Source organism: Saimiri boliviensis, chromosome 6, assembly GCF_048565385.1.
Source record: "Saimiri boliviensis isolate mSaiBol1 chromosome 6, mSaiBol1.pri, whole genome shotgun sequence".
Classification (NCBI taxonomy): Eukaryota; Metazoa; Chordata; class Mammalia; order Primates; family Cebidae; genus Saimiri; species Saimiri boliviensis.
Genome location: NC_133454.1, coordinates 94,866,943 through 94,891,792, shown reverse-complemented (window position 1 = coordinate 94,891,792; position 24,850 = coordinate 94,866,943). Strand labels below are relative to the sequence as shown.

The 24,850-nt window shown below is 35.6% G+C and overlaps 1 protein-coding gene across 3 annotated transcripts in view; it reads right to left on the bottom strand.

Annotated features, from left to right (window-relative positions):
- Nucleotides 1-24,850, bottom strand: part of ANO3 (anoctamin 3) — a 434,237-nt gene that overhangs the window by 260,147 nt on the left and 149,240 nt on the right. The gene's annotated exons all lie outside the window — the stretch shown is intronic.

The window sequence follows — 24,850 nt, the reverse complement described above, 5'->3', positions numbered from 1 at the left end:
AAGAAGAATCAGGAGGCAACAAAAGCAATGTAGTAAGTAGAAAAAAAGGGTGGGGGGAGCAGTGAAGAAAAAAAAATCTTATAAAAAGGAAAAAATGTCAATGAAAATTCTTACAGAAATTTAAAAAAATCTAAAAGATTTTATATCCATAATTCAAAATAGGATTACGGAAATAACAAATAGAGAATAGTAGATATTAGAACTTGTATTATTCATATATTTAACTCATATAATTTAACTTTATATATAAATATAAAATTTATATATGTTGATTTATATAACTTATATGTAAGTTTCAATATATGTATACATTTGTATGTAAATAAAAATTTACCAACATGCACACACATCTGATAAAGTTCCACTCTGACCAAGATGTAGAAATGGGAACTAGATATACCTTCCCATCTGAAGTAATGGTTTGCAAGACAACAGAGATTACTCACTAACAGATAATAACCTCTGAGAGATGGGTAACAAATGAGGTCATCCCTATGATTCTGTCAGGTTTTGCTTTAAAGAGTTTCCAGGGCATGTTGCACTGAGAGAAAATCCAATCAAGGTTCAGCAGACTCCCTGGGTAGAGGAGACAGAGAAGAGACTCTAAGGAGACCATGGTGCACAGTGTTTGCAGGAGAGAGTACTAGAGAAGAGAAAGTTGCAGAGAGGGAGAACTCTAGAGATCTGCAAGGTCCCCTTCAGTTGTCAGGATAGTGTTGATCAGTACATATATGTGAAACTTCTTGAGCCCAGAGAAAGAACCATTCCAAAAAAAATTAAGAGATTGCAGTACAATACATGGTGCTCACACTTCAGGGAATACTGCCTTTTTCAATTAATCAAACTAGAAGCCCTCAAGATTCATGGTATCCCAAAAAAGCCTTGCCTCCAAAGTGAGAAATAACCAGATTGAGCACTGTCCTGGTCCCACCTCACAGAACTTAAAAGCAAGACATAAAAGCATCATCTGTTGCCAAGCTAATTTGACTTTCTTCTAGAACAGTGCTTGAGGCTATTCATAGTATTATAAAAATTTCCAGCATTCAACAAGGTATAAAACTGCTGGTGTCTGCTTTCTAATAAAACATTTTTAGACATTCAAAGCACCAGAAAAATTCGAAATCTAATGACAAGATAATTCAATTAATCAAAGTTGAGCCAGAACTAACACATATGGTAAAATGAACACATAAAGACATTAAAATAGTTATAACTGTACTCCATATGTTCAAGAAGTTAAGAAGAAAAATGGGATACATTTTTTAAGAGACCCAAATTTTTACTTCTAGAAGTGAAAAAAAAATTTTATGTGAAAAACATACACTGGATAGGATTAATGACAATTACGGAAGAAAAAAATATTAGTGAATTTGAACACAAAGCAAGAAAAACAATCCACAATTAAAGAAGAAAATTTTAAAATAAAAAGAACATGAGTGGACTCTAGTACAACTTCATGTAACTCAATGTATATTTAACAAGAGACCACAAAAAGAAAAGGGGATATTCATAAAACTAGTGGCTGAAAGCATTTCAAATTTAATGAAAACTGTACACCCACATATTTAAGAAAGCTAACAAACCTCAAACATAATATGCATAAAAATTATAAAAAATAAAAAGCATACTATAATTGTAAGTAAAAAAATATTGTTATGATGCTCAATTCTCCCAAATTAATCTGTAAAGGCAATAAAATTCCAATACAATCCCAATAGTATTTTAAGAGTTGGAATTGTGGCCAGGCCCAGTGGCTCATGCCTGTAATCCCAGCACTTTGGGAGGCCGAGGCGGGCAGATCACAAGTTCAAGAGATTGAGACAATCCTGGCCAACATGGTGAAACTCCATCTCTACTAAAAACACAAAATTTAGCTGGGTGTGGTGGTACACATCTGTAGTCCCAGCTCCTCTGGAAGCTGAGGCAGGAGAATCGCTTGAACCTGGGAGGCTGAGATTGCAATGAGCTGAGATCATACCACTGCACTACAGTCTGGTGACAGAGTGAGACTATTCTCAAAAAAAAAAAAAAAAAAAAAAAAAAAAAAAAAAAAAAAAAAAAAAAAGTTGAAATTATATTCTAAGCTTCATGTGAAAATTAAACACAGAATAGCTACAAAGGCATTAAAATAAAAAAAAAATTTGAAGGAGTATTGCTAAATGATTTCAATATTTTCTGTAAAGCTACAGTAATCAAGACAGCAAAAAGTTGTTGTAAAGATTGACAAGTAAAGTAATGAAATAGAAATAACCCAGTAACAGATCCACATACACAGGGACAATTGATTTTTGACAAATTGCAAAGGCAATTTAGGGGAAAAAGGACATTCTTTTCAAACCATGATGTCAAAACATTTGGACAGTCATATAACAAAAAAACACTGATCCATATATTATTTAAGACATTTCTGCAAAATTAGTAACAGATATGAATGCAATACCTACATAAAATGATGGAAAAACTTTTAGAAAGAAACATAAAGGGAAGCATTTGTGACACTCAGTTATACAAATATATTTTAATATAAAACTGTGATCCATAAGAGAAAAAAATAATAAATTCTACTTCATCAAAATTAAAAACATTTTCTCTATAAAATATCCTGTTAATAGAATGAAAAGACAAGCTACAGACTGGGAGAAAAGATTTACATATCTTATTTCTAGTAAACAACCTGCAGCCACAATATATAATGAACATTCAAAACTCAGTAACACAATGACCTAATTTTTAAAGAAATGAACACAAAATTTGAAAAGATACTTTATTAAGGACGACATATGGATGTCAAATAAGTACATGAAAAGATGTTCAACCTAATGAATCCTTAAGAAAATGCAAATAAAAACCACAATAAGATACCATCAGTGTGCACTTATTAGAATACTAATATTTGTATTAGTGAGTTTATGAAGAAACTAGAAGTTTCATATTTACTGCTGGTGAGAATAAAAAATTACAAAACCACGTTGAAAATAAGTTTGACAGTTTCTTAAAAAGTTAATTGAGTAAAAGAAGCTAGACACAAAAGCATACATATTATATGAGTACATTATTGTATGATTCCATTTATATGAAATTTTTTAAAATACAAAACTAACATAGTGTGATAAAATTCAGACCCATGGTTGCCTGGAGTGGAGGCATTTGACTAAAGAGAGGTATGAGGAAACATTCTGGAGTGATGGAAATACGTATCATGGCGAGGGGCTACATAAATGCCCCAGTTCAACAGGTTGTGTAATTAAAATGTATGCCTTTAACTGAATATAAACCATACATCAATAAAGTTTATATTAGAGAAAAAAGTTAATTATACACCTAGAATATAACCAGTCATTCCATGCCCAATTATTTAACCAAGATAAAGAAAATCATATGTCCTTACTAAGATTTGTGCTAATTGTTCATAGCAGCTTTACTTATAATAGCTGCCAAACTGCAAACAACTAAAATAACCATAAAAAGTGAATGGATAAGCAATGTTTTGTATATCCATATTGAGAGGCTGAATAATCCAAGTCCTAATTCCCAAAACCTGTGAGTTAACCTTATATAGCAAAAGGGACTTTGTAGGAGTGATTAAGTTAAGGCTCTTGAAGTGGGGAGATTGTCCTAGATATATGAGTAGGCCATAAATATAATCTCAAATGTCCTTATAAGCCAGAGGAGAAGGGACATTTGACTACAAAAAAGAAGCCATTTGGTAACAGAAGCAGGAAATGCAGTGATACACCTTGAAAATATAAGGAAGGGCCACAAGGCAAAAATACAAGCAGTCATTAGAAGTTGAAAAAGGTACTGAAATGGATTCCCCCCTTAGATCCTCCAGAAAGAACCAGCTATACCAATAATTTCACTTTAACAAGTAAAATTCATTTTGGACTTCAATCTCCAGAAATGTAAGAGAATAAATTTGTATTGTTTAATTCACTAATTTGTGATAATTTGTTGCAGCAGCAAAAGAAACTGAATACACGATATAATGGAATAATAATCAACAATGAAAAAGTATGCATAATTTATATATGCAACACAAATAAATGTAAACATAATTATATTGAGTGAAATAAAAGGATAAAACAATATATACCGTATTATTCACGTATGTAAAATTCTAGAAAATGTAAAGCAATCTATAGTGACAGAAGCATACTAGTGGACACCTGGCAAATATAAGAGAAAGGGGCAGGATAGAGGCATAAAGGCACATGAAGAAACTTGTAGGGATGAGCTATAGTTTCATTATCTTGATTGTGATTATGGTTTCATGGATGCATACATATGTTAACTCTTACTAAATTATATAATTTAAGTATGTGCAGTTTACAATATGTCTATAAGTCCTCAATAAAGCTATCTAAATTATTTACACATGTGTCTAGGAGGTTGTGTATAGAGAGCACACACACATATGTGTGTATATACACATATATTTGTTTATTTCATTTGGTATACATTGATGAGTGACACAAAAAGAAAAAAGACAAATAGGACAAAATAAGAGAGAATACAAAAAAAAATCAAGACACAAATCATTAATTCTTACATTTACTGTATAGCAGTGTGAAAAAAGAAAATAGATAAAATTAAAAATGTAAGAACTGGTATAAAAAGAATACAAGAAAACCTCCTACAACTAAAGGATATTCATTTATAGATTGGAAAGAAGTTGCTCACAAAGTAGCCAACATAATAAACAACTGGAAGAACCATGCCAAAAATCAGCATTATGAACTTTTGAGATACGAAATTAAAGAGAAGACCCCAATAGCTTAGAAGAGTCATGGATGAATGAGTGTTTTCAAAGAAAAAATAAAACAAAAGAAAATGAAACAAAATAAACAGTTACAAAAGAAAGTATGATCCAGAATTATTAGACTCCTTAAACATACATTTTTTCTGCTGAAAGTCAGCAGCAGAATAATGCTATAAAAATTTTGAAAGGAACAAGTTTCCATCTTTGAATTCTTTATCCAGTCAAATAATCAATCAATTTTACGGAAATAAAAAAAGACATTTCATGATATACAAAGGCTCAAAAAATTAACTCTTCATTCTTTTTCAGTAAGCTGATGGAGAATATGTCTCAGTAAAGCAAGATATCAAAGAAACTGAAGGACACAGAATCAAGAAAGAGCTTTAATATAAGAAAATCAGACAGAGAAGTCCCAATATGACAGATTGGCATTAATTCAGAAAGCTAAAAACTCTTCACTGGAGCAAAAGGAGATAGATAAGACGAAGGGGCATCTTCAGAAGGAGAAACAAAAGAGTTAAAATTTCATGAGTTTGAATGTAAGAAAACGTTATTGCTAGGCCTTTGGTAAATTATTTTTGAATATTAAAACAAATTATGGAAGAATTACAAGGAATATAAAGTAAATAATAAAGACTGTTTTTTTTAATTTTTTTTTAAATTTTTTAAATTTTTTATTGCATTTTAGGTTTTGGGGTACATGTGATGAACATGCAAGATTGTTGCATAGGTACACACATGGCAGTGTGGTTTGCTGCCTTCCGTCCCCTCACCTGTATCTGTCATTTCTCCCCATGCTATCTCTTCCCACCTCCCCACCCCCCGCCCCTCCCCCATTTCCCCCCAACGGACCTCAGTGTGTAGTGCTCCCCTCCCTGTGTCCATGTGTTCTCATTGTTCAACACCCGCCTATGAGTGAGAATATACGGTGTTTGATTTTCTGCTCTTGTGTCAGTTTGCTGAGAATGATGGTTTCCAGGTTCATCCATGTCCCTACAAAGGACGTGAACTCATCGTTTTTGATGGCTGCGTAATATTCCATGGTGTATATGTACCACATTTTCCCTATCCAGTCTATCATCGTTGGGCTTTTGGGTTGGTTCCAGGTCTTTGCTATTGTAAACAGTGCTGCAATGAACATTCGTGTGCACGTGTCCTTGTAGTAGAATGATTTATAATCCTTTGGATATATACCCAGTAATGGGATTGCTGGGTCAAATGGGATTTCTATTTTTAGGTCCTTGAGGAATCGCCACACTGTCTTCCACAATGGTTGAATTAATTTACATTCCCACCAACAGTGTAAAAGTGTTCCTATTTGTCCACATCCTCTCCAGCATCTGTTGTTTCCCGATTTTTTAATGATCGCCATTCTAATTGGTGTGAGATGGTATCTCAATGTGGTTTTGATTTGCATTTCTCTGATGACCAGTGATGATGAGCATTTTTTCATATGTTTGTTGGCCTCCTGTATGTCTTCTTTTGTAAAGTATCTGTTCATATCCTTCACCCATTTTTGAATGGGCTTGTTTGTTTTTTTCTTGTAGATCTGCTTTAGTTCTTTGTAAATTCTAGATATCAGCCCCTTGTCAGATGGGTAGGCTGCAAAAATCTTTTCCCATTCTGTTGGTTGCCGATTCACTCTACTGACTGTTTCTTTTGCCGTGCAGAAGCTGTGGAGTTTGATTAGGTCCCATTTGTCTATTTTGGCTTTTGTTGCCATTGCTTTTGGCGTTTTGGTCATGAAGTCCTTGCCTACACCTATGTCCTGAATGGTTTTGCCTAGATTTTCTTCTACGGTTTTAATGGTGTTAGGTCTGATATTTAAGTCTTTAATCCATCTGGAGTTAATTTTGGTGTAAGGTGTCAGGAAGGGGTCCTGTTTCTGCTTTCTGCACATGGCTAGCCAGTTTTCCCAACACGATTTATTAAACAGGGAGTCCTTTCCCCATTGCTTGTTTTTGTCAGGTTTGTCGATGATCAGATGGTCGTGGGTATGTTGTATTTCCTCTGAGGCCTCTGTTCTGTTCCATTGGTCTATATCTCTGTTTTGGTACCAGTACCATGCTGTTTTGATTACTGTAGGCTTGTAGTATAGTTTGAAGTCTGGTAGTGTGATGCCTCCTGCTTTGTTCTTTTTGCTTAGAATTGACTGGGCTATGCGGTCTCTCTTTTGGTTCCATATGAAGTTTAAGGTGTTTTTTTCCAGTTCTGTGAAGAAGGTCATTGGTAGATTGATGGGAATAGCATTGAATCTGTAAATTACTTTGGGCAGTATGGCCATTTTCACGATGTTGATTCTTCCTAACCATGAACATGGAATGTTTCTCCATCTGTTTGTATCCTCTCTTATTTCGTTGAGCAATGGCTTGTAGTTCTCCTTGAAGAGGTCCTTTACGTTCCTTGTTAGTTGTATTCCTAGGTACTTTATTCTCTTTGTAGCAATTGTGAATGGCAGTTCGTTCTTGATTTGGCTCTCTTGAAGTCCATTACTGGTGTATAGGAATGCTTGTGATTTTTGCACATTGATTTTGTATCCTGAGACTTTGCTGAAGTTGTTTATCAGTTTCAGGAGATTTTGGGCTGAGATGATGGGGTCTTCCAGATATACAATCATGTCATCTGCAAATAGAGACAATTTGATTTCCTCCTTTCCAATTTGGATACCCTTTATTTCTTTTTCTTGCCTGATTGCTCTGCCTAGAACTTCCAGTACTATATTGAATAGGAGTGGTGAGAGAGGGCATCCTTGTCTAGTGCCAGATTTCAAAGGGAATGCTTCCAGTTTTTGCCCATTCAGTATGATATTGGCTGTTGGTTTGTCATAAATAGCTTTTATTGTTTTGAGATACGTTCCGTCAATACCTAGTTTATTGAGGGTTTTTAGCATAAAGGGTTGTTGAATTTTGTCAAAAGCCTTCTCTGCATCAATCGAGATAATCATGTGGTTTTTGTCTTTGGTTCTGTTTATGTGGTGAATTACGTTTATGGACTTGCGTATGTTGAACCAGCCTTGCATCCCCAGGATGAATCCTACTTGATCATGGTGGATGAGCTTTTTGATATGCTATTGCAATCGGTTTGCCAGTATTTTATTGAAGATTTTTGCATCTATGTTCATCATGGATATTGGCCTGAAATTTTCTTTTCTTGTTGAGTCTCTGCCGGGTTTTGGTATCAGGATGATGTTTGTCTAGTAAAATGATTTGGGAAGGATTCCCTCTTTTTGGATTGTCTGGAATCGTTTCAGAAGGAATGGTATCAGCTCCTCTTTGTATGTCTGGTAGAATTCGGCTGTGAACCAATCTGGACCTGGGCTTTTTTTGGGTGGTAGGCTCTTTATTGCTGCCTAGACTTCAGACCATGTTATTGGTCTATTCAGGGTTTCGGCTTCTTCCAGGTTTAGGCTTGGGAGGATGCAGGTGTCCAGGAATTTATCCATTTCTTCCAGGTTTACTAGTTTATGTGCATAGAGTTGTTTGTAATAATCTCTGATGATGGTTTGGATTTCTGTGGAATCTGTGGTGATATCCCCTTTATCGTTTTTTATTGCATCAATTTGGTTATTCTCTCTTTTCTTTTTTATTAATCTGGCTAGTGGTCTGTCTATTTTGTTGATCTTTTCAAAAAACCAGCTCTTGGACTTATTGATTTTTTGAAGAGTTTTTTGTGTCTCTATTTCCTTCAGTTCTGCTCTGATCTTAGTTATTTCCTGTCTTCTGCTAGGTTTCGAGTTTTTTTGATCTTGCTCCTCTAGCTCTTTCAATTTTGATGATAGGGTGTCAATTTTAGATCTCTCCTTTCTTCTCATGTGGGCACTCATTGCTATATATTTTCCTCTAGAGACTGCTTTAAATGTGTCCCAGAGATTCTGGTATGTTGTGTCTTCATTCTCATTGGTTTCGAAGAACATCTTTATTTCTGCCTTCATTTCATTGTTTATCCAGTCAACATTCAAGAGCAAGTTATTCAGTTTCTATGAAGCTGTGCGGTTCTGAGTTAGTTTCTGCATTCTGAGTTCTAACTCGATTGCACTATGGTCTGAGAGACTGTTTGTTATGATTTCTGTTCTTTTGCATTTGCTGAGGAGTGATTTATTGCCAACTATGTGGTCAATTTTAGAGTAGGTGTGATGTGGTGCTGAGAAGAATGTATATTCTGTGGATTTGGGGTGGAGAGTTCTGTAAATGTCTATTAGGTTTGCTTGTTCCAGGTCTGTATTCAGGTCCTGGATATCCTTGTTGATTTTCTGTCTGGTTGATCTGTCTAATATTGACGATGGGGTGTTAAAGTCTCCCACTATTATTGTGTGGGAGTCTCAGTCTCTTTGTAAGTCATTAAGAACTTGCCTTATGTATCTGGGTGCTCCTGTATTGGGTGCGTATATATTTAGGATCGTTAGCTCTTCTTGTTGCAGTGATCCTTTTACCATTATGTAATGTCCTTCTTTGTCCTTCTTTTGATCTTTGTTGCTTTAAAGTCTATTTTATCAGAGATGGGAATTGCAACTCCTGCCTTTTTTTGCTCTCCATTTGCTTGGTAGATCTTCCTCCATCCCTTTATTTTGAGCCTTTGTGTATCCTTGCATGTAAGATGGGTTTCCTGGATACAGCACACTGATGGGTTTTGGCTTTTTATCCAATTTGCCAGTCTGTGTCTTTTGATTGGGGGCATTTAGTCCATTGACATTTAGAGATAGTATTGTTATGTGTGAATTTGATACTGTCATTTTGATGCTACCTGGCTGTTTTGTTGGTTAGTTGATGCAGATTCTTGATTGTGTTGATGCTCTTTTACCATTTGGTGTGTTTTTGGAGTGGCTGGTACTAGTTGTTCCTTTATATGTGTAGAGCCTCTTTCAGGAGTTCTTGTAGGGCAGGTTTGGTGGTGATGAAATCTCTGAGTGCTTGCTTGTTCGCAAAGGATTTTATTTTTCCTTCACTTATGAAGCTGAGTTTGGCTGGATAGGAGATTCTGGGTTGAAAGTTCTTTTCTTTAAGGATGTTGAATATTGGCCCCCAATCTCTTCTGGCTTGTAGGGTTTCTGCTGAGAGATCTACTGTGAGTCTAATGGGCTTCCCTTTGTGGGTAACCCAACCTTTCTCTCTGGCTGCCCTTAGCATTTTCTCTTTCATTTCAACCCTGGTGAATCTGACGATTATGTGCCTTGGGGTTGCTCTTCTTGAGGAATATCTTTGTGGTGTTCTCTGTATTTCCTGGATTTGAATATTGGTCTGCCTTGCTAGGTTGGGGAAGTTTTCCTGGATAATATCCTGAAGAGTGTTTTCCAGCTTGGGTTCATTCTCTTCATCACATTCAGGTACACCTATCAGACGTAGATTAGGTCTTTTCACATAGTCCCACATTTCTTGAAGATTTTGTTCATTCCTTTTTGTGCTTTTTTCTCTGTTCTTGCCTTCTCTTTTTATTTCATTGAGTTGATCTTCGACCTCTGATATCCTTTCTTCTGCTTGGTCAATTCAGCTGTTGAAGCTTGTGCATGCTTCACGAAGTTCTCGTGTTGCGTTTTTCAGCTCCATCAATTCACTTATACTCCTCTCTATGCTGTCCATTCTCGTCAGCAATTTGTCCAATCTTTTTTCAAGGTTCCTCTTTTCTTTGCGTTCGTTTAGAACATGTTCTTTTAGCTCACTGTAGTTTCTTACTACCCACCTTCTGAAGTCTGATTCTGTCATTTCATCACCCTCCTTCTCCATCCGGTCTGGTTCCCTTGCTGGTGAGGAGTTGTGATCCCTTTTAGGAGGAGAGGTGTTCTGGTTTTGGGAGTTTTCATCCTTTTTGCGCTGGTTTCTTCCCATTTTTGTGGGTTTATCCACCTGTTGTCTGTCTCTGTCCCAGGGAGTTGGAGCTTTATGAGTTTCCGTTGCACTACTGCCTTTTTTGATTTTTCTTTCAGGTCTGACCCGCCCAGCTAGCAGCAGGCCTAGCCACTGCCTGCCCGCAGGGGCTTTGCTGAGCTGCTGTGGGCTCCGCCCAGCTGCCCTGAGCTCTTCCCTGTAGTTCTTTTTATATGGGCGTAGTTAGAACTGTCTCGGCAATGGTGGCCCTGCCTCTGTTATGGTGGACTCTCTCTGTTGTGGCAGGTTGCCTCGGCAATGGCGGCTTGCCTAGGCAATGGCAGCCTGCCTCCATAGCGGTGGAGAGTCTCAGTAATGGCGGAAGCCCCTCCCCCACCGAGCCGGACCCTCCTGGTTCAGCTGTGCTTGGTTTGAAGGGCTCAACCCAGAGGGTTTCCAATTACTGTTTTTGTTTTCGTTGTTGTTGGGGGTGGAGGGGTGGGACCAACCGAGCCTGATCACCTGGCTCCCTGCCTCAGAGTCTTTTCTTTTAAGTTGAACGACCCCGAGTTCCGGTCGCTTGTTGAAAAGGTGCCGGGATCTCCCGTGCTGCGACTCACGGAGTCTGCTTGAACTGCAGCGCTGGCTCCTGGCAGATTTTTTGCCTAGGAATCTCCTGGCCTGGCTCGCTATTTCAGATGAATGGGCAACTCTGCCGTCTCAGGGCTCTGCTCGCCAGCTAAGAGGGCTCCCAGACCAGTGGCTTTTGTAAGGAGAACCACAGCAACAGGGAGTGGTCACAGCAGCTGCGCGGGCGGAATCAGCCCCACGGGGGCCAAACAGCTGCACCGGCTGGGGCTGCGACACTGGCGACCCCTCTGCCTGGGTATCTCCTGGTCTGTGGGCAATAAGAGTTCGTCTGGAAATGCGGCGTCCACTCACCCTCTGCACTTTCACTGGAAGCTGAAGTCCTGAGCTGTTCTTAGGCGGCCATCTTCCCAGCATTCCGACTGTTTTTTTTTTTAAAAAGAACTTACCTGAAGAGAAATCAATCTTAAGATACCATTTGACTTCTATTTGACTATGCCGTAAACAATTTTAATATGAAAATAATATAGACATTGACTAAACAAAGCTGCTACTTCTTTACTGAGAAAAGGAAAGAGCAGGGACCAGGCGTGGTGGCTTATGCCTACAATCCTAGCACTTTGGGAGGCCAAGGCAGGCAGATAACCTGACGTCAGCCGTTCAAGACCAGCCTGGCCCCATCTCTTCTAAAAATACAAAAATTAGCTGGGCATAGTGGTGCATGCCTGTAATCCCAGCTACTTGAAGCAGGAGAACTGCTTGAACCTGGGAGGCAGAGGTGGCAGTGAGCTGAGATTGTGAGATTGCACCATTGCCCTCCAGCCTGGGGGATTAGAGTGAAATTCCTTCTCAAATAAAAGAAAGAAAACCAGGAAAGAAGAACTGTGGAGCTAATAAAAAAAAAGTTAAATTTCAATTAATTCAACAGGAAATTAATCAATGATAACTTAATTTAACAAATAAATTGCAACATAAGTATACAATTTAGAAATACAGAAGAAAGTACCAGAAAAAAAAAAAAAAAAAAAGAGCTAAAGAGGCTGCTTCTGGGGACAGGGCCTGAGAAGTGCAAAGTGGTGGAACAGATATACTGGAAGGTTTTGGTTTATTTGTTTGTTTTTTGGTCATTTTCTCATTATTTTGTGATGGCTTTATTGATGTATGATTGACACTTAAGAAGATATATTTAATGCATACAAATTAATATGCATGGAGAAAAGTATGCAGCTGTGGAACTATCCAGCCATCATCACTATCCAATGCCCTGAACTTATTCATCACCTCCAAAGGTTTTCTTCTTTACCTTGTTTTCACTTTTATGGAACAAATAGCAATTTTTTAAGTCTACAATATAGTATTGTTAATCATAGGCTCTATATTTCATAGTAGATATCCAGATATTTTTCAGTCCTGCATATACATTATTTTTAAGTGTTTAATAGGACATCAGCAACTGCTGTCTTAGCAATATCTCCTATTAGTACTGCTCTGCATAAGCCTCTAATCACCTGCTGAATCATTTACTTTCAGCAAAATATTTTTTATGGCCAAAAAGAAAAGGAACTAAATAAAATATTTTAACAGAGGTCTAGATTTCATCACCCTTGCATTGCAATTTTTCAAAAATAATATAAAAATTAAATGTCAACTGTGTGTCAAGCAATGATTTCAACTTTGATGATATAAACATAAATAAGAATGTTTTCTTCAACTTGCTAAAATTGGTAGTGACAAGTAAAAAGAAATTGAGCTGGGCACGGTGGCTGATGCCTGTAATCTCAGCACTCAGAAAGGCCAAGGCAGGTGAATCATGAGGTCAGGAGATCAAGACCATCCTGGTCAACATAGTGAAACCCTGTCTTTACCAAAAAATACAAAAATTATCTGGGCGTGGTGGTGCATGCCTATAATCTCAGCTACTTGGGAGGGTGAGGTAGGAGAATTTGCTTGAGTCAGGGGTTGCAGTGAGCAGAGATTGAGCCACTGCACTCTAGCCTAGCAACAGAGCAAGACTCCATAAAAAAAATAAAATAAAAAAGAAAGAAAGAAATTGAAGTGAGCAAGGTGGTTGAAATTAGTCTTGAAGATTTGATAAATTGGTTAGATTCCAAGTAAGACAGAAATAATAAACTGTGGTCACAGGATAATTAAAAAATCCAGGGAGCAGTTACACATGACTAACAAAAACAAAACTATTGAAATAGGTGCATAAGGTAGGGGCTAATAAGACCCTGAAAAACAGTGCTAATCTGGCTAAGACCAACTGGACCAAACATGTCACTTGATTTGTCCTAGGTTTCACCTAGGATCTCATTATACACTCAACAACATACCAAATCCCACAAAAACTGGTGCCATTACAGTCCAGGAACACATATATTTGGTGTAAAAAATAGGTGGCATCACCATTTTTGAGTTCCTTCTTGTGATGGCATCAAGAGGGCGTCAAGTTCATATCATCGTTTGGTGCCCACTGATAACATAAGCTTATAGAAAACTTCTTGGACTGACAAATGTAATCAAGGTAATAATAAAGAAAGGTGTAAATGATCTAATATGCATTGAATCAGAAGGCATAGGCAAGGCCATTAGTAGAATTACAACCAGAATACATATGTACAAAATAACTGAAGAAGTTGAAAATCAACAAACTAGTGTTCGTAGGGCAAAGAAAGAAAGTAAAGAGAATGGTAAAGAAATATACAATCTAGGTAGCATAAACACAAAATGAAAGAAGAAAAAGGCAAATTCATTTTGATAAATATTTATATATTGGCAAAGATCTTCAATCTATATGAAGATTCTAGGAAAATGGCCTCTTAAGGACAAGCATCTAATTCCTTCTATATGAAATTTTGAATGAAATTGTCAAAAAGATCAGGGGAAGAAGACAGGGAGTAAACAAGGGAATCTCAATTCCTACCTCCGTGCTAGAAACTAGGAAAGAGTTATATAATAGGCAAATCCAGAATCTAGACACTAAGCAGTCTGGGAGAATTATCTCAGTCACTGCCTTCGGTTCCCAGCCTTCAGCTAGATTGCGACGTATATGACTATTTGCCTTAAGTTTACCTGCCTGTTCAGTGACACAGTCTTGAGGTAACTTGAGGAAGAAATGAGTCCTTGGGTAGTAAAGACTTTTTTTATTTCTAAGTCAGTCCTTTTTATCTTTATTTTACTTTAGGTTCTGGGGTACATGTGCAGATCATGCAGAATTGTTGCATAGGTACATACAAAGTGGTTTGCTGTCTCCATTCCCCTGTCACCTATATCTGGCATTTCTCCCCATGTTATCCCTCCTCAACCTTCCCACCCCTGCTGTCCCTCCCCTAGCCCCTGCCAACAGACTTCAGTGTGTGATGTTCCCCTCCCTGTGTCCATGTGTTCTCATTATTCGACACCCGCCTATGGGTGAGAATATGCGGTGTTTTGATTTTTTGTTCTTGTGTCAGTTTGCTGACAATGATGGTTTCCAGATTCATCCATGTCCCTATAAGGACACGAATTCATCATTTTTTATGACTGCATAGTATTCTATGGTGTATATGTGCCACATTTTCCTTGTCCAGTCTATCGATGGCTGGAACCAATACAACCATATTTGTTGTATTGGTTCCAAGTCTTTGCTATTGTAAACAGTGCTGTAATGAACATATGTGTACATGTGTCTTTATAATAGAATGATGTATAATCCTTTGGGTATATACTCAGTAATGAGATTGCTGGGTTAAACAGAATTTCTATTTCTAGATCCTTGAGGAATTGCCACACTGTCTTCCACAGTGGCTGAACTAATTTACACTTGAACCAACAGTGTAAAAGTGTTTTTTTTTAAGTGTTTGTTTAGTCTGCTATGTCTCTAGACTCAATTACTAATGAAAGTTTCTTTTTGTCTACCTTCCACTTTACACGTATTGTATGTTTTTATCTATTTCATTCCTGTTTCTCTTTCCTAAGGCATCATGGTAAGCCCAGAAGGATCAATGAAAAATTCCAACTCAGGATGCATTTCTATTTCATATGGACACACTTGCCCTGCGATATTGCTTCTTGGCTGCTAATACATAGACATCAAAGGATGCCAAACAGTCCCTTAGTCAGCCCTCTCCACCTGACCTTGCATTTTTAATCAAGGAATATTAGCGTGATCAAACTAGAATCCTATTAAATTAAGTTTAGCCTAACACTGTTTCCTTGTAAGTTCAGCCTAAACATTCCTCCATACATAGTGAACTGTAACCTAACTGGACATGTAAACAGACTGTAACCTACTGTTTTACTAATTACCAAGTTTCAACCAATGAAAGGTGGCAAACTGTTCAAACTGTGTTTAAATAAGGCAAACACCAAACTATAACCAACGCAGCTGCTTCTATACCTCACTTCTGTTTTCTGTAAGTCATTTTCCTTTTTCTCCATAAATTCTCTATAACCATGAGGCAAAGAATCTTTCCCTCCAGGATGATAATCAGAAATTAAGTTATAGGAGCAATGAAAATTCTTTTTTTTTCTATAAACTTAAGACAAATAGTATGTCTTGAAGGTTGCAGAAGAGTAAAATTTTTAGCAAAACACATTACAATTAAAAAATAAAATATATTTTTAAAATAAAAAATAAAATATAGACAGGATCTTCAATGTTCTCTTAAATAAAATCAACATCCTCAAAAAATTAAGTAATGCCACATTAAAATAAAAAACAGAGCAGGGTAAGTTAAAAACGTGATTTAGGGTCACTTATAACTTGGTAGACATTTAAACTGTTGAAGAAAAATACACCCATGGAAAAACTGAAGTATTGATATAGATAACTGTCTTAAGCGGCATTGCCAGAATATAGAGAAAAAAGGCAAAAATTAAGACAAAAAATAAACATTATTGATTTGGAATGTATATATCCCTGAATTTATACAATTGTGATGGCTGAACAAAGAGGTAAGACTGAGGGTATCAGAAATAATAATTAAATCGTTACTAGAATAAATTGGCTGAACTGAAGACACTCTACAGCTCAAAAGTTCTCCCTACATATCAGGCAAAAATGATAGAGATTCAGTACTCATACATAATTGTTGGAAATTAGATTTCATTGCTAATGAGAAAACCTACAAGAATTTGGGCAGAAAAGAACAGCTTACCTCAAATAAAGAAATTTAAGACTGAATTTAGTCTTACCTTTCACAGTATTTATCACAGTATTTAATTTCAGAAGATTATGGAAAAGTTATGTCGAGAAAAAATTATTCCTAACTCTAGTAGAGTTAAAATTTTTCATTCACATATGAAGGTAACGAAAATGTATTTGATTGCATATGTTTGTGTATTTTCTGAAAAAAAATTACAAAGTTAACGTCTTTTCAACTGAACTATTATATCAAAATATATATAATTAAAAAGTGGAAACTTGTATAAAAGATTGAACACTGATTCACTTAAACACAGAATTAAGCCTGAGTAAGCTGGAAATAGATTAAAGTCAGAATCTAAATACATACAAATTGTGGAAGGTTTTGCAGGTCGAGTTTTAAAAAAGAATTTCAAAGCTTTTCAACTTTTCTACAATAATCGTGGTGTTTGAAAAGGAGAAAACAAAAAAATTAGATTATGTGCAAATATTATTGCAGAAATATATTTCCCTCTAAGCAGGCTATTGAGACTTGGTGAATACCTAGCGCTGGTAACAGGTCTCAGCCCAGCAAGTCCATACTTGTGCAAGACCCACCCCACGACTCATGCTGATGGGTGGTTCCTGACTATTTTACTCATGCCTCCCAAAGGAGAATGGACATGACTTTTACTCTTACCCACAGTCCTCCTAAAGAAGTTTGAAAATTGGGTTCCTAGTATCAATAGTTGAACTGGCATCTAAACTTTGGTTTTCATTTGTAGGTTTTTCCACATAGATCTCTCTGTTTGTTTCTTCTCCTGCTTCCCCCTTCCTGTCTCCTTCCCAACTCTCTCTTTCCCCATCTCTTTCAGATTAATGATTTCTAATGGGAAAGGGGAATTGTCAAGAGACATCTGCTCTTTCATGCAGGGAGGTCACTGTACTTAGTCTTCAGTTTCTGCTACTGTCAAGGCTCTTCCTAGCACTATGGAAGATTCCTTCTTTGCTGGCTCGTTAGTTCCTTTAAAACAATTCTCATTTCTCAAGTGATTTATAATATTGAGTAGTAGTTTCTGCCAAATAGTATTATTTATTAGGACACATTTGAAAATGCTGATTAAAATGATAATAATTTCATATATTGGAGACATGTGTGAATGATTTTTATATAATATTATTGATGTTATGCATTATAAACAGTAGCACAAGTTAAAGGCATTATTAGAACAACTTTACTCATTTTTACTTTAATTTCAATAGAAAGTTTCAGAAGGAATATCTAGACTTGGATTTTACATTTTAATGTTATTTTAAAGCTCAGCCTTAAAGGTCAAACTCTAAGCTATGTAAGGAATAAGGTGCCTGTTACAGATCTTAAAAAATTATTTTAACTGAGTTGGGATCAATTACTAGTGTGTCTAAGTCAATCAGTAAACAATATTTTTCATTAACACAAAAATCTATGTAGTAATAAGAAGCCCATGACATTTTCTTTCAAAAAGTCTCATATATCTCTGTGCTTTCAGTAGCAATCATAAGTCCTCCCTGGTACCAAGTTTGGAAATGAAGCCAAATAGGCAAAATCTCAACAATTTCACAAAATCAACCATAAACTTTTCCTGAAAAACCATTAAGGGTTTTTTTTTTGAGGTTCTTTCCCCACATGACTATGTCACCTGGTGTACACCCCAACAGTGTTCTTATCACACTCCACTGTTACCTATGTTTCCCCAGCAGTTTCACCATAAGAAGGTGAGATCTTGGGAGAGCAAATAACTCTTCTCGTGTTTCTCTTCACATCCCTTGTACCTTCCACAGTGCCTTCTAATATTTGTTGAACGAGCAAATAAAATAGGAGTAAATGAGTGCTTTTGTTATGTTTCAAGATTCATCCAAAAACTGATCTTCAAGAAGTTTGAGGGATTAACTGTAAATATGTGATAAATATAAGTTAGGTTAAAAGGTTTATTTAATATCTGTTATAACCATTTATGCGATCCTCTTAAGGACAGGTATTTATTGTCCATCTTTACAATACTAAGCTTAACTTAGCTTATAAACCCTAAATTTTAAAATGTAAATAAAACATCGTAAGAGTTCCATCAATATTTTGCAAAAATAAGTCCATTATCGATTACTCCATGAGCATGGCATGAATGTCTCAGAGATTCTTGAAGGAAGGTCATAAGCCTTTCATTGTATTAGAGGTTTAATGTATATAACATGAACTTTAAATACACATGAGAACATTTCTATTTGACAAAAAGTAGCAGTAGTGTTATGGTTACAAGTTACGGTTAATTATTTGTCCAAAACATATCTGACTCCATAAAGAATTTAAGGAATAATATATTTAAGTGGTGATAATTTCAGATTCATGCTTGTTTTAAGATCAGGATCAAGAATAAAATGAGAAGAGGAGAAAAGAAAAGAGGACAAGTATCACAGAAAAATAAGCCATATATTAAATGAAATAGGGAATACATAAGATTAAAGACAAAATGATTGAAATATTTTGAGGATATTTTTGAGCTGGAAGAACATTTACATCATTTTATCTTCACCTTTGCAAAGAGTACCCAATGAGAAGGCCAAGGGGGATTGTTGATCAATCATAATCAGGGCCTCTTGGGCCAGGACCTTCTTCTTGCTCTCTGCAAAACACATGATGTTGTGCAAGGTTTTCAAGTAAAGCAAAAATACCTAGAGTTTTAAAATACAAAGTAAGCAATACCTGGATTGTTGATTAGTTTTGCAACTACATCATAAGATGGAATTCCAAATTTTTGCCTTCCTCTAATTCCCCTTTTGTTTTCTTTTGTCTACTCCTTCCTTCTCTCTCAAGTACTAATAAAAAGCAGAAAAAATTTACCACCTTGTCCTTAGGAAATTAATAAAGACGGGCCATGTGCCCAAACAAGAGTATAAAGGAAGAAGTGAGGTTGACTAATTTTCATCATGGGAACCATCAGAGATATATTCCTGATTCTACAATAAATTTGACAGAACTATTTCATTTTCACATGAACTCTGTCCTGAGATTACCATGTGAAGTATTTTAAAGTCTAGTCTTATCTCAAAATAAACAAAAAAAAACCAACCAAAAAACAAGGCATGATCAATTGGAAAACAGATATTCACCTTCCCTGCTTTATCTCATCAATACTACTTGCTAGTTGTTATCCATAAATATCTGTTGTTTATCATAAATAGATTAATATTTTTGATAATCAGGAAATGTTAACCTCAACATTGTTAAATAGTTATTAGCTACCAACTCTGTGGCAGGCAGTTTACTGGTCCTAGGAATTATTCCAGTTGATTCACATATATCACCATATTTAGTACTCACAGCAGCCATATGAAGCATGAGCTATTTTACACATGTAAGAGTCCAGTTTTAGGTAATGTTTGAAGCAGTCAGAATGACATAGCTATTAAGTGATGGAGCAAAGATCTGAAGCTTCTGTATGTAACTACCATCTTACTTTACCTCCTTACAAGAATTAGATACTCTGAAATTTTATTAAAATACTTCCAAAACATAAATATGGGCAGCACATTTTGCATTTCAGTGCTGGATCAGCTCCTAGGAATTTATTCCAAGGACAAGAATGACAGTGGCTGTTTATAAAACTGTTTTGCTTGCTTTCAAATTTTTAAGTGTTTCCTTGACCACAAGAACACTTTTTTTTTTACTAAAGCTGGTGTCTAAAATGATGACAGCCAGTTATTTCTTCAATAAAAATGATTGGCAGACAGAGAGTTGTATTTTGGAGCACCATGCGCATTGACGGAAATATAAGTGAATCTTCCTCAGCAGATGTCAAATTTTAACTGTTAGATTAGTATTTGCAGAAATACAAAAGCACTGGGCTTAGAGTAAGTCACTTCGTGATCTCTGGTTCCCTGTTATTTTCAATCCCAATATACACAGACATAACATTCAAGTCTATGCACATCTAGGTGAAATAACGTAAATATTAAGGCCAGATTTAAAAGTGATATTACATGTCACTAAAGAGTAGGTATTTCAAAGGAAGAATGAAATAGCATACAATGAGAGTCTTTATGAGATGGTAAAACAATTATTCAGAGATTGTGTACATCCTGAAAGGTAAGATATAGCCTGAAACAGAAATTCTCAGATTCTCTTGTCAATATCCCTATTGCACCCTGTAAATTACTAAAATTCATAAGAGCCCGTAATCTCCCCACTTTGCTGAAATTATTTCTTATTTAGCTATTTTTTCTGTATCCATTTTTTCAGGGTAACTTAAGGCAGATACCAGCTTAAACATAATATATATCAGTGTACTAGCATGTACATGGGATTTTATCCCAAGTTTTCCATGTATTAGCTATGTGGCCATGTGCAACTTACTGAACATCTCAGGGTATGTTTCCTTATTTATAAAATAGAGATCTGCCTCAAAGTGTAAATATAAGAGCTATGTAACATCACATATGCACAACAGCCAGCACACTGACATACACACAGTAGGCCCTGAACTATTATCAGTTCCTTTCCTCCACGCTGGTAAAACTTTTATAGTGTTTATAAAAACAAGTTATACAGCCATATTGCTCATTCAAATTCCAGCTTTGCTATATACTTATATTACTGAGTAACTATTTATCACTCTGTGACTTTGTTTCCTTATCTGCAAAACAGAGCTGATAGTACCTATTTTGGCATAGTTTTGAAACAATTACATATGTTAATGCACACCAAGTACACAGTGGTGATTAGCACATAGTAACTTAAATTAAAAATTTTCCCATGGCTTTAAGACAAGTATTTTTTTCAAGTGTTCAATAAACTCAATAACATATTTCCATTTACTGAGAAGTTAAGGAATATATTTAAATCTGACAAAATATTCTTGATAGAAATATATTTCAAATATATTAAGCTTTTTTTTCTGCTAAGTACAAGGATTTTCTTTTCTTGGTTAAAGGAAGGGATATCTGATCATTTCAAAGGGAGCTTTAGTGCCTTGATTGTCATGATTCTATTTTTATTTTTATTTTTTTGACAAGACTAGGTCTGAGTAAGAGAGAGATTGCCCTACCTACTTTTACTTTTTATTATAACATCATTTCACTTTACAGACAATATGGTAATTTACATGCCAATTTCAGAGTACATGAAGAAAATTTTAGGAATGATATCTTAAACATTATATTTAACAGAATATCCTTGTATATGTATTCATTGTTTAGTTGTATTATATTATACAGTGTTTCTTTAGAGCATGTAAAAGTAAGTTTTACAAAACATGAATTAATATGGAATATCTATACAAAAGTAATTTCTATCCATGATTTAAATTCTACAGTAATGCTGTCTAAATAGGCATAACTACGTCTGAGTGGGTGATTTATTCACATCTGGTAACACTTATGACTAATTGCAAGCTGTTCACTGTGGTGCTTACCACCAACTTACTTATCTTGGAGTACTGTGGGAGACACAGAAAATCATCATTCAAAATATTAGTGCCCAAAGGAGAAATAACACCAAAGATAGTCTTTAAAAATACAGTATTTTTCTCAGTAAGGAAATTTGAATGTACCGTGTCACTCCCATTCGTTGTCTATTCTTAGTGATTGACATTATAAATTTTCTTTTTGTTTGATATTATAAGATGCATAAAACATGGTGAAAAGAAAGATGTAATTCAACCCTATCTGAATACAATTCATTCTAGATGCCATTTTCCATACTTTCACTTCATGGAGAATATTGCTATTACTTATCAGCATAAAAGGTCATAATCAGAAATTACTACTATTACATTATAAATAAATGCCAATCAGAGATAATTTTGATTTCTGAATTTAAATCCTATTATACTGAAACTTAAAGATATATTATAATTTTTTAAATCAGCCTAAAACTGAACAATGAGAATAATGTGTTAAATTTGAATTTTACTTGATTCAGTTTTTGTAGGGATCATGTAAGAATGTCTTAAGATGATTTAAGATCAGAAAAAATATCAGGGAGGTAGATTGGTAAATGTCTTATCGTTTTCATATGTACTATTACAAACCATTCTCAAACAACCTTATCAGTCCCAGTTTATGTAGGAGAAGAAGTGAAACTTGGACCAGAAAAATGATGGCAAAGGTCATACACTCATATACAGAAATTTTGCAGAAGCAATATTTGAATCTAAGTTATATGAACTCTACACTGCAGTTATCAACTACAATCTATCTCCTATTATAAGTCTGAGGCCATCTTGTGTTGATATGCTCAGTCTGTACTAAAAGTAACTTTAGGCAAGTAGAATGTAAATGCACGACCAGCTGCAAGTGTACCACGGAGTCGTGAGTGGCACAAATGTGAAGAAATGGGAACCCTTATATACTTTTGGTGGAAATATAAATTGGCACAGCCATTATAAGAAACATTATGGAGGGTCCCACAAAAATTAAAAATAGAACTGCCATGTGATCCAGCAATCCAATTTCTGCATATACATTCAAAAGAGAAAATGAAATCTGAATCTTGAAAAGATATCAGCACTCCGATGTTCACTGCGGCATTATTTAGAATAGCCAAGATATGGAATAAACATGTGTGTTCATTGAAAGATGAATGCATATAGAAAATGAGATGTATATATATACATATATATGTCTCATTATACATATGTATGAAACATCTTTCAATTATTTTAGGATGTTTTCTATATAATGATATATATATATATATCTCAATAATTTTCTTTATGTTCATTGAAAGATAAATGCATAAAGAAAAAAACATATATATATATTACACCCTAACTATATACAATCCTTGTCTGGCAATTATGCCTCTATAAAATGGGACGAAAAAAGAAAAAAAAAAAAGATTGTGAAATGGTAAAACCAAGCAGTTAGTGGCTATTATTCAGATAAACAGCAAAAGCCTTGTTCCATGGAATGGATCATCTTTAATCTCATTTATTTGGAGTAGGTATGGAAACCACTGGAATTTTATAAATACATTAGTTACACAGTCAGTCTAGTTGTCCTGCTATAGCAAAATAGCACAAACTGGGCAATGTATAAGTTATAGAAATATATTTCTCAAGTTTCTGAAGGCTGAGAAATAAGATAAAGGGGCCAGTAGGTTCAGAGTCTAATAAGGGCTGGTCTGCTTCCAAGATGGCACCTTGAATTCTACATTCTTTGGAAGCAACAAATGCTATGTCCTTGCATAGGAAAAGGGCAGATGAGCAAAAAGGAGCCAAACTAGTTCTCTTTGGCCCCTTCACATGGCATTCACCCTATATTAATCTGTTCTCCTGGGTTAATCACCTCCTAAAGGTCTCATCTTAAAATTAAACAATTTAATGTAACATTAAATTGTTACATTTTTTTCGTTAAGTTTCAACATGAATTCTGAAGGGGACACAAAGGTGAAACCATAGCACATGTATTTAGCCTACTATATACCAGTCCCTATAGGAGGTACTATCCCTGCAGAATTTCTAATCCTCATAACACTTCTGCATACGAGGTAGGTATCTTAACTCCACCACTCCTAGTTCTGTGATCCTGAACTCTGACTTAACTTCTCTGTCCTTCAATTTCCTCATCTGTTTTGATGGTTAATATTGAGTACCAACTTGACTGGATTAACAGATGCAAAAAGTATTGTTCCTGGGTGTGTCTGTGAGGGTGTTGCCAAAGGAGAGTAACATTTGAATCAGTTGACAGGGAGAGGCAGACCCACCCTTAACCTGGATGGGCACCATTTAATCAGCTACCAGCTAAGCTGGAACAGAGCAGAAGATGGAAGAGCAGACTTGCTGAGTCTTCCTGCCTCCATCATTCTCCCATGCTGAATGCTTCCTGTCCTTCTTCAGCTTTGTACTCTTGGACTTACACCAGTGGTTTGCCAGGGATTCCTGTGCCTTTAGCCACAGACTGAAGGCTGCAATGTTGGCTTCCCTACTTTTGAGGTATTGGGACTTGGACTGATCCACCACTGGCTTCCCTGCTCCACAACTTGCGGACAACCTATCTGGGACTTTACCTTGTGATCCTGTGAGTCAATTCTCCTTAATAAATTCCTGTTCATATACACATATATCCTATTAGTTCTATCCCTCTAAGGAACCCTAATACATCTGAGAAATTAAGTGATAGAAATTTCTCCTTTTTATTAAGTGGATTATAAGCAAAACACTTTTTAAATGTCTGGCAAAGAGTAAGAATTTAATAATGGCATTGATTTTTGTTTTCATAGCCAAAGAAACTGAAACCTACTGAACGTAATTAGCTTGCCCATGATCCTACTTGCTGTGTAACAATCTTAAGATTTCAACACAATTTTTATGACATAATATTTCTTACTTTACACATTGCCTTTTCTACAATGACTTTACATTATTACAGTAAATTTATATGGAAACACAAACCTAACACACATTTTTCCTATATATAAATCAAGGAGAATTATAAACCTTTCACTACATATTTTTTCAAGTCATTCTCAGATATTTCATGATGTGAGGCTATACACCAAAACCTGCTCTTTTGCAAAATGTTATATAGAAAAATACAAATTTACAGGAAGAAAACAACCCCATCAAA